Here is a 12,899-nt window from a genome sequence, read left to right as displayed (position 1 = left end):
ATGTCCCATAATGTGTGGGTGTAGCAACCAAGGAAACAACCTCTTGTGTTGATCGGGCTCAAGGCAAGGATGGCTGATGAGAACATACTCTTTCCGAATGGATTCATTGTTTTGACTACTATCCAGGAGGTGTGGTTAGAAAGGTGCCCACTCTAAGTAACTGATAACATCAGACTGGCATTGGACAGGGGGCAGTCATCTTTCCTCGTCCTGCTAGATCTGTCAGCAGCGTTTGAAACCATCTCCCACAGCATTCTTGAACGTCGGGGGAAAGGCCCTACAGTGTCTCAGAAATTATCTAAATGATCGTACTACGATAGTACAGGTGGGAAACCCCATCTCGTGTAGTAGATCAGTCAGTATGGGAGTGCCACAGGGCTCTATTTTGAGCTCGACACTCTTTAACCTATTCGTGACCCCACTGGCCAAAGTGACCAGATCTTACGGTTTTGATGTGGTGTTGTATGTCGACGACACTCAGATCCTGATCCCTCTTGGCCCAGACCCACTGGAAACTAAGTCATGTTTCAAAGATTTGATGTCCCACATTGATAAGTGGATGAGCACAAACCATCTGCAGCTAAATGGAGGAATAACTCTGATAATGCTCTATTGCAAGGCTCATGAGTATTGGTCACACGACTGGTGGCCCTCAAGTCTTGGCTCCTGCCCAACACAGACAGTCCGGAACATAGGCTTCCAAATGGACAATAAATTATCAATGAAAAAACAGATTAATAAGACAATCCGCTCCTGCTTTGGCATCATGCATAACTTGCGCAAAGTTTTTAAATGGATTCCGACGGAGGCGAGAAAACTCCTAGTCCTGGGACTGATGATCAATCGCGTGGACTACGGTAATGCCCTGTTAGCGTCCATAAATGAAAACCTTCTATCAAGGATGCAGGTTCTGCAGAACGCCGCAGCCAGGTTAGTACTGAATCTTCCACCAAGATCTCTCCATCAACACCCAACCTGAAACTCTTACACTGGCTGCCTGTAAGAAAACTAATATGTTTATAGATTCTCTTCTGAACGCATAAGAATATATACGTAAGAGGTCCGGCTTTTTGTGCTAAAGCTAGAATCAACCCAACAGAACTCTGAGATCTAGTAATCAAGCACTTCTCGCATCTCCCAGAATTCGCACTACCACAAACGGAGGGAGATCTGTCTCCTTCCTTGCCCCGGCTTTCTGGTACAAACTGCCCCCACACCTACGCTACATCAATGACCATAACCGTTTTTGTAGGAAGTTAAAGACTTGGCTGTTTGACATCTAACTGCACCAAATCAAGCTTATCTTCAGAGTCATCCACCAGCGCCATGAGACTTTCGAGAGATATGTGCGCTAAATAAATATCCCATGATTTGATTTGATAATGGTGGACACCTGTACCATCAGACTTTCAGGGGTTGGAATCTGTGCTGGTGGCATCACTGCAGGCAGGAATGGTTCCCGATGCCAGTTTGAAACCCAAAGCAGGTTCAAGGTGCCAAGGCGGTGCTGAGGTTGAACCAGCGGGCAGTAACCCAAATGGGGGTTCCTGCAGATAGATCCATGGGGCCCTAAGGCATGCCAGAGGGAGCTAGAAGCATGCCACGACCTGCTGCGATGTCACCAATGGACCTCGGAATTTGAGGTGTATTGAGATCAGGGAAGGAATCAAATCCTCAGTGGAGAGGGAATGAGCCCTGGAGGTAAAGTGTATCCCTAGAGCCTTCACTAAAGAATGAATATAGCATGAAGCACAAACCTATGTGCAAGACTTGCTGCATTCTATGATAGACTGGCCAGAGAATGCATCACTTGAATTAGACCATAAACAGACTTAACAGGTCAAAGTACAGCACCTCTCCAAACATCTTAAAGAGGGCCCCCTGCTTTGAATAACAAAAAGAGCAGCTGCTAATCAAGATATCAATAAAGGAGCATTAGTATTTTAAGGACACATATTCCAACTGTTCAAGGTCTTGGCAAGTTCAATACTGAGAAGTATAGTCACACAGATCACCAATAAATCTCAAATCAAAGAAATTCCCTTAGCAGTGGGGACATCCCTTTTATACACTTTTTCAGTAGAACAGAAGAAATATCACTAAACCCTGGGGCAGATGTGTTGGTACACTTCAAAGAAGTAACTGGGAAATAAAGCTCAGCCCCAGAAATGTATGATTCTGTGTCAGACTTAAAGGAGTCTATTGTTAAGTAACAAGGAGACATAGATTACTAGAAGCTGGGGGTGGTATAGAGGAAGGGAGACACAGGTTGATCAGCCATGAAATATGGAGTACAACAGTTTATTCCAGGAGGGATTGGAGTGTTTGAGGTCGACAATATGTTTACTTTGGTGTGTGCTTTATTTGTTGTATTTCATAATGGGGTCTTAAGAGTTTGTTCAAAAGCTTAAGGAGTGACATACTGGTTTTGTAACAGATCTAAGACAATATTCGTGTTTCCTGGGTAGCACTAGGAATGCCTTCATAGAAACTACATATCACAATTGTTAAAACTGCTACCTCTTATCCACATAATCTCAATTTCTAGTCTGAATTGCTCCACAAGAACACTAGAACTGTTAAACATGCTGCACAAACTGGGGGAGGAGGGAGAGGGAGAGATATTTAGTCCAGGAAAGAAAACCACTTAAAACGGATTGGCTTTGCTTAAATTCATAATGGTTTCCTCTGCATTTCTTCTCTTCTGATCATGTCAACTCAGGTGTGGTTAGGTCAAAATTTGCATTTCTCAGGCCTTCAAAGGTGAAGATCCTGCTTCAGCTAGGGGCATACATTCCGAACTAGAGAATATTTGGCATACAGAACACCCCAAAAACCTTTGACCCAATTTGAGAGATGGCAGATCATGAGCGAGGAAGATGAGAAACTCCCTAAAAGAGGTCTGAAACCCAGCAGGGTCAAACACTTATGAAGAAAGAATGGCATCAAACACACTACAGACTTCTTACTGCATCTGGATGCATGGCTGGAAAGAAGACCTTGGTAAAAGAGTAATATTGGAACTATGTCCTGGGTCAAGTTACCTGAATGGGATCCCTGTATATCAGGCTGTTGATTGGTTGTGAGGGAACAGACACCTTAGTATACTTTCTTTGGCACTGCCCAAGGCTCCACACTTGTTGGACTGACATTCTTGGTGTAACAGAATTAAGGTTCAAACCAGCCATACCTAGATTCCCAGTGTACATATTGCTAGGTCTGTCTAACAGGAAGACTTATCCTTTGTACTCTTGCCGGGGTGAAAAACTGTCATTAGCTTTATGTGATGACATGAAGGCCTTATGGGGAAACAATAGACTGGCAGATTATAAAGAATAGCTGTACTGGCTGTGAGCGCGTTTAGGAATGGAGGAAAGTTTGCGACTGTTAAAACAAGAAGAAATGGATACGAGATTTTGGGCACGAGTTACAAGTAATTTACCCCCAGAGTTTAGAGAACAGATATGCCCCTGTTACCTCAGAGTCCGTTATCCATAATTCAGAATGAAAGCAATAAACCAAGGTAACACAGAGTTGATGGTAGAAGTGTGACTGTAGACACTGCTTATTAAATCCTTACGGACCGGGTCTTGCTTCAGTGGGACTCCTTGTATGCTGATGATACTAGGGAAGAGGCTGGTAGGGAAGTCGGACATAAACTGAATACCAATACCATATTTGCTTCAGTGTTGAGCGTTCGGTTGCAGGCAGCATTTATCTTATGTTTAAATAGCAATAAAGAGCTTTGATCCATAAAGAACTAATATAAAAAAGGTAAAAAATATTTCAAGGAACTTTCACTGCAGATAGGGTATTGAAGATAAGTTTTACCTTAGTCACTGATAGAATTAATCCAAATTAGATTAAATGCTCATTCATTAACCCCTTCTAAAGAAAGTAGTTCAAGATATTAATCGCTTTGTCAATAACAGACCAACTGCAAATCAATCTTTCTTGACCAAGCTGTTTAAAAAGGTGACCTATTCGTGGGTATTTTAAATTTAATTAAAACAACAACGTAACTTCCTCCTCAGCATCAGGACTGAATCTATCCAGGTAATCTGAAATGATGACCTCAGATCAGTGATTCTTTCAGATTTATCCCCTTTACTGATTCTGTCCATTAGCCAATACTACTAAGGAGACCTCAGAATGTGGACATTCATGATAAAGTCTTGGGCTACATTGCCCCCTTTCCATAGAACTGGAACCACTACATCTCCTTCCCATCATACAGCTCCAAAACCTACTGGCTGGATACAAGGTTCTTCCTTGTTATACCATCTCCCCACAGTTATTCAGTATCTATGTCAGCCCTCTGCCTGTATTGATTTAATTAGTGACACTTGTTTTAGTTTCACAGACGATAATAAGATCATGCTTAAATTCCAGGACCTTAATGATATCAAATCCAAAATGCTGGCACTTTGCTATATCACTGCCAAAACCTGTGTGATGACTACTACCTCAAACCCAAGCCAGATACAACACAAATCCTCAAAAATGGATCACCAACACGAGAAATCCCTCCAAAGCCTGCAGGGCTAGTAGAGGCATTTGCCATAACTAACAATAAAGTGCTTAAAAATCATCCCAGATACAAAACCTTAATTCTTTTTTTTTTTTTATATTTTTATTTTCATTTTATCAGAACTCAAACATGACAATCATGCAATTAACTGCACACATTTCCAGCACCCACTCCCACCTCCTTCAGCATTGTCCATTTTTTGGCGACAATCGTCCCAGGGTGACTTGACGGCAACAACATCAGTATTCTTCCCCCCCCTGCCCCCCACCCCACTGCATCTTATGTACAGGCCTTTCTGGTGTGTTCATGGAGTTATAGGTTCCTCGGCTTAAGACAGGCCCCTCACAGACCCCCATCCAACCCATGGTAGTGTCTCTATTTAGACCAGACCCTACGGAACTTTCTCGGGCACCCTCTGGCCTTATATGTCACCCTTTCTGCTGCCATGTACATGTCCAGCCCTCTCCTCCATTCCTCTATCTCCGGCGATACCGAGGACCCCCAGTGTTTGGCTATGTCTCTTTTTGCCACCACTAACGCCAGCATTAGGAAGGTTAGTAAGGGTCTCGTAGGGTCGACGTCATTAGTCATTCCCAACAGGGCCAGTCTTGGTTCCAGTTGGAGAGGGATCTCCAGCACCTCGCTCAGCTCCGCGAAGATGGAAGACCAGTATTGGCGAATCGAGGCGCACGTCCACACCAGGTGGTAAAAGTCCCCGTCCTCTAGCTTACATTTGAGGCACTTCTTGTCGTTCGTTTTCCCCCTGCGATGGAGACGTACTCTGTCATAGTACGTTCTATGGAGCACATTAAATTGGATAAGGCGCAGTCTGGATTGAATAGCCACGTCTCTAGGGTGCATTAATACTGTGTCCCAGTCAATGTCCTCCATTGTTCCCACCTCAGTTTCCCAGTTCCGTCGAAGTTTCGTCAGATCGCCTAGCATGTTATTTATCAGAGTTTTATACGTGAGTGAGACCACTTTCCCCTGTATTTGTTCCTGGAGTAGCCTTCCCTCTAATGGTGCATATTCTGGAAGGTCGGCTAGTTGTATGTTCTGGGCCTGCCAAGCATGTCGAAACTGCGCATACTTGAAGAGCTGCGAAGGGTGCAAACCCAATTCAGTCTTCAATGTCATAAAGGTTGTCAGCGCCCCTTTGGCAATCACATCCCCTATAGAGGAGATGCCTATGTCATCACATTTGTGAAAGCCTCTCAGCTTATTAAGCTCTGTCAGCCACCTGCAATGCCAGAGCGGCGTTTGCCTCGTGGGGGACTTCTCCCAACCCGTGCGTTTCATGGCTTTGTTCCATAATAGGAGGGTAATTACAGTCGCCGGAAGGAACGGTTCCCTATGAGTGCCACCATATAGGTAATACAGTAGGTTTCGCGAAGACATTTTGTGTCTTTCAAGGGCATAAGTAGGGTGTCCCGCCGGGGCGTGGAGCCAGTCGTTGACTGGGGCAATATGTTCCGCCCAGTAGTATGCCTCCAGGTTCGGTAGGGAAATCCCCCCGCTGTATTGATGTCTCTGGAGAGTAGTTAACGCCACTCTGGGTTGCTTCCCCAACCAAAGGAAGGCCCTCAGGTCTGCGTGTATTCTGGAGATTACAGCTGGTGGGAGCGGATAATACTCATTTTATAGGGCATATAGGTACTTGGGTAAGACAATCATCTCATACATGGCCGCCGACCCAGGAGTGTGAGTGGGAGCTGCCTCCAGCGATCCATATCCGCAATGGAGTTCGACCTGACGCGCTCCACGTTACGTTGGAAGGATACCGTTTTATCTAGGGTTATATAAACTCCAAGGTATTGGAAGCCCTCCACCGTTGTTAGTAATTGTCCCGGGAGTTACCCCCAGTCTCCCCGCCCCCTGGGGTCATATAGGACTGACTTGTGCCAATTGATTCGATACCCCGAGTGTCCACCATAACTCTCCAGTTCGTGGAATAGGGCGGGCAAGGTCGTCGCGGGGTTTGTAATATACAGCAGGATATCATCCGCGTATAAGGAGATTTTCTCCTGTGCGGGATCCAATTCGGTCCTCCTAAAGCCTCCGATGTCTGCATTTTGCCGAATCCTAGCGGCCAGTGCTTCTATAGTGAGTGCGAAGAGGAGGGGGGACAGCGGGCATCCCTGTCGGGTTCTCCTTTGGATCCGGAATTCTCTAGACACCCTCCCATTTACCTTGACTCTGGCCCTGGGGCCAGTGTACAGGAGCTGTATCCATTTCCGGTACTTCGGTCCGAAGCCAAATTTCCGCAAGATTCCCTCAAGGAACGGCCAGTGAACGGCATCAAAGGCCTTCTCGGCGACGAGGGATAGAAACCAGTGGGGCTCCTTCCTATCTTTCACCTCATGAAGCCAGTTGGGGGAACGCCGGAGGCTCAGTCTGGTAGCCCTATCTGGGAGAAATCCCGTTTGGTCCAATTGTATCAGATCTGAGATCACAGATCTTAGTCTTTGTGCCAGGATGGTCGCCAGGAGTTTCACCTCCGTATTGAGGAGGGAAATTGGGCGGTAGGACGCACACTCTTCCTTCGGCTTCCCCTCCTTATGTATTGGAACAATGGTCGCCGTGGTGAGGTCCGGGGGAGGGGTGGGGTAGGGGGGAGGGGAAGGGGGGGGGGGGGGAGTCCCTCTTCCTGCAGGGCCCCTTCAAAGAGACCCTTTAGGTGGCGGGCCAGGAGATCCGCTGTGCGTTTGTAGAATTCATCCGGGAAGCCGTTGGGTCCCGGTGTTTTACCCGGGCGCAGTCGCGCAATGGCGCCTGAGATATCTTCTAGGGTAATTTCAGATTCCGGTGCATTGAGTGCTTCAGGCAGCAGCGCTGGTAGGTCTACTTGTTCCAGATACTGCATGGCATCCTCACAAGTTGCAAACTCCCTGGCTGTTGGCTGTATAAAAGTGTTCATAGTGCGTGGCAAACGGCTCCGCGATTTGGGCATCAGACTTGGTCATCGTCCCATTTTGGTCTCTAATTTGTTCCACCCATCCGACTGCACGTTCCTTCTTGCTCAGCCACGCAAGTAGTTTCCCCGATTTGTCCCCCACATCATATAAGCGATGGAGGGTGGCCAGTGCTTGGGTCTTAGCCTCGCCCGTCACTAGTTCCCTATAGTGCTTTTGCCGGTCTAGCAACCTCCTTAGAGTCTCCGCACTCCTAGATGTCTGGTATACCCTCTCCAGTTCCATGATATCCGGTTCCACTGTTACTACCTCGGAATGCAGTTTCCTCCGTTCCTCCGCCAGTCTGTTCTGTATCCTATCCCGCATTACTGGCTTCATTGCTTCCCAGAAGATCACACTCGACTCAACTGTTCCCTCATTTTCTGCGATATATACCGCCAGATCTGCCCTCAGGCCTCTCAGGACACTCGCGTTTTGCAAGTCCCAAGCTGCTAGGCGCCATGAAGCCCTGTCTACTTTGCGCTCTAGTCCCACCTAAGCCTGCAATGGGGAGTGGTCGGAGATCCCCCTCGCAGTATATTCCGCAGTGTCCTCCACTGTCAAGTGTTATCTGGCAACAAAGACATAGTCCAGCCTCGAAACAACTCTATGGGCGCCCGAGTAATAGGAATAGGCCCTCTGAGTGGGGTGCACCCATCTCCATACATCCGTTAGTCCTATATTGTCAATCATTTGGGACAGGGGGTCCGAACGCCACTTTAGGGGCCTCTACCGACCGATCCTGCCCCAAGTCCATGACATCGTTGAAGTCACCCCCCAGAATCTGGATGGTGTCCGCTGTTTCTAATAGTATGTCAGCCACTTTTCGTATGGTAGTCGCCTGTAGCCTCGGGGGGGCGTATACAGATATGATCGTAAACGTTCGTCGATTCCACGTACCTTTGACCCCCACATAGGTCCCGAGTGGATCGGTCCAGGTACGGGTAACGCAAAACGGGGAGGTCTTTTTGATAATGATGGCAACCCCCCTCTAGTCAGTGGTGTACCCCGCGTGTGCTAGGACTTTGTGCCGACCCCTGGCTAGGAAGGCACAGTTAGGCCCTTTGAGATGAGTTTCCTGCAGTAGGATTATATCAGGATTCTGTCGCTTGATGTAAGTGTTTACCAGCCCCCTCTTAATCTTGTTGCCAAGCCCATTGACATTCCATGTCAGAACAGTGAACCCTCTGCGGTCCTGAGGCTGTGTGTCGTTGTCACCTGCCATTCAAGATTTCAAAGTGTGGGGTGCAATCTGATTCAAGTGAAGAAGTGTATCGTGAAGCACCGTACTGTGTGTCTGCATGTACATGACTGTCTCCCCCCCTCCCGCCCAACAGAACTGTAAACCGCCCCGAGTCTGCCCCCCTACCCCCACCCCACCTTCCTCCCCCAGCATGCCCATCAGCTACCTCTCTTCGATAGGTATTGTTGGTGGGAAAAGGTCTGTCGCCCACCCTGATGTCTCCCTCCCCTACCGGCCTACCCCAACTTGTGCGTCACACTACCGCCAATAAGGCCGTGCAGTGCCCAGGCCACAGTGTCGTGTGGGAGTTCGTTATAGTGAAAAGAAACAAACCCTATAAGAGAAACAGTCAAACGGGAACACAAAAATAACAATAAATCAAAAACTCAGGAGACGTGTGTGTCACTTGCGTGCTCCCTTTTGGTCTAGCCTGCATCTGATCCATCCACCTTCTGTAGAGTTCAAGATTTGCGGGAATCAGTCTCCCCCTGTATTGGGGTTTCAGTCGTGGCGGATCCTCCCTCCAGTTCATGAATAGCCACTACCAGCGGGTGAAGCGACTGTCCTTCCCCCTCCTCAACCTCAGAAGTTTCTCCGCCCGTTTCACTCTCTCTTTCGGCGTGCTCCGCTATAGCGAGGGCCGAATACCTGGATCCCGCTGGGCTGCCGGGCGTAGGCGATCTTCTATTCCGTGATTGCCTCGGGGACCCTTGCTGCGAGGGGCGTGGTGTCGCCTGTGTCCTCTGCTGTCCCCTTTGTCTATGCCTCCGCTGTGATTGCACTCTTTCCCAGAGATTGCCTGCGGCACGACTCGTCGCTGTCCCAGCATGTTCTTTCCCCTCACGATTCCGGGGGATCGGACGTTCCTCCAGCCACTGCCAGGCATCGTCTGGGTGTGAGAAGAAGTACGTCTTATCCTTGTAGATGACCTTCAATTTGGCCGGAAAGAGTAACATGTACTGAATCTTCAGCTCTCTCAGTTTCGCTTTTACCGTATCGAAAGAGCGTCGCGCCTTCTGCACCTCCTGGCTATAGTCCGGGAAGATCATGATTTGCGTGTTTTCAAGTCTAATTTCGCCCAACTTCCTGGCTTCCCTTAGGATCAGGTCGCTGTCTGCGAAGTTAAGGAACTTTGCTATGATAGGTCTCGGCCGTCCCCCCACCAACGGTTTGGCCATGAGTGCTCTGTGGGCCCTTTCGATGATGAAACAGGCGGAGAAGGCCGCTCGGGGGAATGTCTCTAGGAGCCAGGTGCGCAGGAACTCCACCATGTTGGTCCCTTCAATTTCTTCCCTAAATCCCACAAAGCGTAGGTTGTTCCGTCGTGTCCTGTTTTCCACGTCATTCACCTTCCACATTAGCTGTTTGTATGCATCTTGTAGGTCTCTGACGTCCTTTCGCAGATCATGGACTACCTCCTCCGTCTCCCCCAACCTCGTCTCTGCTGTGGTGACTCTCTGTGAGGTTGCGGAAGTCTTTCCGCAGTAAGTTGACCTCTACTCCTACTTCTCCTATCTTCACCTCCAGGGCCGCTCTGGATGCCTGGATGTCTTCCCTAGAGGCCTGTATCGCCCCCGTCAGGAGGGCAGTGTCCGAGCCAGGACCCGGCTCTCCCATTCCTCCGGGCTGTGGCGTCACAGTGAACTTGTCAATAGGGCCTTGTTTCTGGGTCTTCGAGACCGCATCTCTCTTCCCCATGTTGGTCTGTGGCCTTTGCAAAAACAATTATTGATGGATAGAATGCAGAACAATGTCATACATTCACCGCAGTACAGGGATCTGGGCCTAAATCCATCGTTTTTTTGCACTCTACACCACCCCAGGTCAGACATGGCCATATGCAAATCAGCCTTGACCCTGTGCCTCATGGGAACAGTCCAGCCCGAACCGCCAAGGCATGTCTTTTCTGGACCGGAATCAAGCATCCAAGGACCGGTCTGTGGCCTTTGCCGCCGAGGCGGGAGGGGAGACACTGTATTCTGCGCCGCTGTCGCCGCTGTCCGACGGTTACTTCGGCCCTCCACTGTGCCTGTCTCTGGGCGTGTTGAAACAACGACACCGATGGTTAGGGGATAGTTTGTGGTTCCCTCAGCTATGTATGTTGGTAGAGGCCTCGCAAACCTTACTCTCCGCCCGGGAAAGTAGTTGATGGTGTGGAGCGCAGTCGGTCCGGGCTGAAGTCAGCTGGCCCCAGTTCTGGGCGCGCACCCCTCAGGTTCGTATGCGGCTACCAGGCCCGCCGGGGCGATGTTCCTGATCTCAGCAGTCCTTGGGGCTAGGCTCGGACGGCTATCAAACTCAGAGTGGCGACCAGGTTCACGCTCTAGATGGTCACGCCCCACTTCACGCCGCAATACAGGGTCTCCCCGGCAGTGTGACAGCGGTTATGGTCGTATCGCTCCACCCCCGGGCCTGATGTCCACTTTCTGCACTCTTGGGGAGAGATTAACAGAGGTCGGCAATTCCCTGCTTCCAGTCCCTGGTTGGTTGTGCTGTCTACGTTTCGACTGTGTCCTGGAGACTGTAGTCACGCTGTGTGCCCCCCCCCGCGGTCCCCCCTGTGGTTGCTCACCTCCCTGAGCCGTCGCGGGGGACTGCTTCCTCAGCGCCGTTTCTGTTTCCTCTGGGCCCGGCAGGGCTCCCTCGGGGCCCGGCTCAGCGCTGGGGGAAGGGGCCGCGATCGCGCCCGCCGGTTCACAGCTCCCAGGCCGCCGCGGCCAATGCAGGAGGTAATGCCGATATGATGGGTCTGGAAGCCCCTCCGCAGGCGTCTGGCACAGGAGGCGTTGCTCCGCTCTGTTACTCCGCTCAGGTTCGGGTACGGGTCTCGGTGTTCTCAGCGTTCCGCGGAGGGCGCCGCCATCTTGGATTCGATCGGGGATCCGCACCGCTGCAGGGAGTGCGGGAGGAATATGTCGCGTTAGGCAGTTGTCGGGTGCCCTCCGTTCTGTTCACTGGGGTCAGCTACGGTTTCGCCGCTTCAATATATGTTTTGAATGGTCCGTGGATGTAGGAAAGTACGTCGGATCAGTTTGGCTAGCCGGAGCTGGCGCAGAGTGTCTCTCACTCGGCCATGCTGCTAGCCACGCCCCCCCCAAAACCTTAATTCTTGAATCCCAAACGGATAATGTTGTGAAATCCTCCCTGAACACAGAAACCTCTCTCCAAGATGTTAAAGCCATAGTTCCACTTGGGCTCTGCCACTTGGATTATGCACAATGGCTACCTGAGAGAACCAACATTTCTCCTAAATAAATTACAATGGGTGAGCTCTCAGCAGCAGGTTACGCAAATATCCTAAAACCTCGGATCACAATGCTCGAGTCCTTTTGTTCAGCCTCTTGAGGGCTTGCATTTAAGGAACTGTGCTTAACACACTAAACACTCCAAAGCATTACCCCACGTTTTTCCAAAAGGAATTTCAGCCCATGCCCTAGACGCTGCACCTTTCTAACTCACTCCAAGAAAAGCGCATCTCTTCAATGAAAACATACTTAAGGAAATTCCTTCTCTGTCCAAGCCAGCAAGTTTTAGAACTCACTCACCATAAATAAATGAAAGTTCCTAAACCAGGTAATTGAAAGGAAAGCAAAAAATAAATAAATAACATTCAGACCTGCGGGACATCCATAATTATAGTGTTAAACACCCATCAACTACTTTAGACACTCAAACATTCAGAAGATGGAACAGCTATAAACACAAAGTCAATTTAATACAAGGACCTCCGACAAAATCGGTCATCAGGAAACAAACTTCGATATACAGGACAGGGTAATTGAGTACTATGTGATGCCTCAGATATGTGCACAGTAAATACTGCACCATAAGCTCTCACTTACACTATAAACAGTAGCACAATTGGCAGCAGCAACCTGTTCACTGCGACATGACCACCTCAGCACCTCATGTACCAACTCTTTCCACTTAGAATACAGTACAACCGCACACATAATCAAATATACAGGTTTGCGGGACAGGGGTTCTGGAAAAACACCCCCCCCCCCCCCACACACACTCTCCTTCGGGTCCTAAGACAAGAACACTGAATCAGTCGAGATGTAGAACATCCACCTGTGTATGCTACGGTACGAAGTCTGCCACTAAACCCAGAGATCTATAATCTATAATCACTTAACTTTAGTAGTGTGGGAGGGTTTAGGCAGATCTGTCA

The 12,899-nt window shown here is 49.1% G+C and overlaps 1 protein-coding gene across 7 annotated transcripts in view; it reads right to left on the bottom strand.

Annotated features, from left to right (window-relative positions):
* Positions 1-12,899, bottom strand: part of SNX13 (sorting nexin 13) — a 547,690-nt gene that overhangs the window by 52,633 nt on the left and 482,158 nt on the right. The gene's annotated exons all lie outside the window — the stretch shown is intronic.

This window comes from Lissotriton helveticus, chromosome 10 (genome assembly GCF_964261635.1).
Source record: "Lissotriton helveticus chromosome 10, aLisHel1.1, whole genome shotgun sequence".
NCBI classification, from domain to species: domain Eukaryota; kingdom Metazoa; phylum Chordata; class Amphibia; order Caudata; family Salamandridae; genus Lissotriton; species Lissotriton helveticus.
This window is presented reverse-complemented; position numbering and strand designations above follow the sequence as displayed.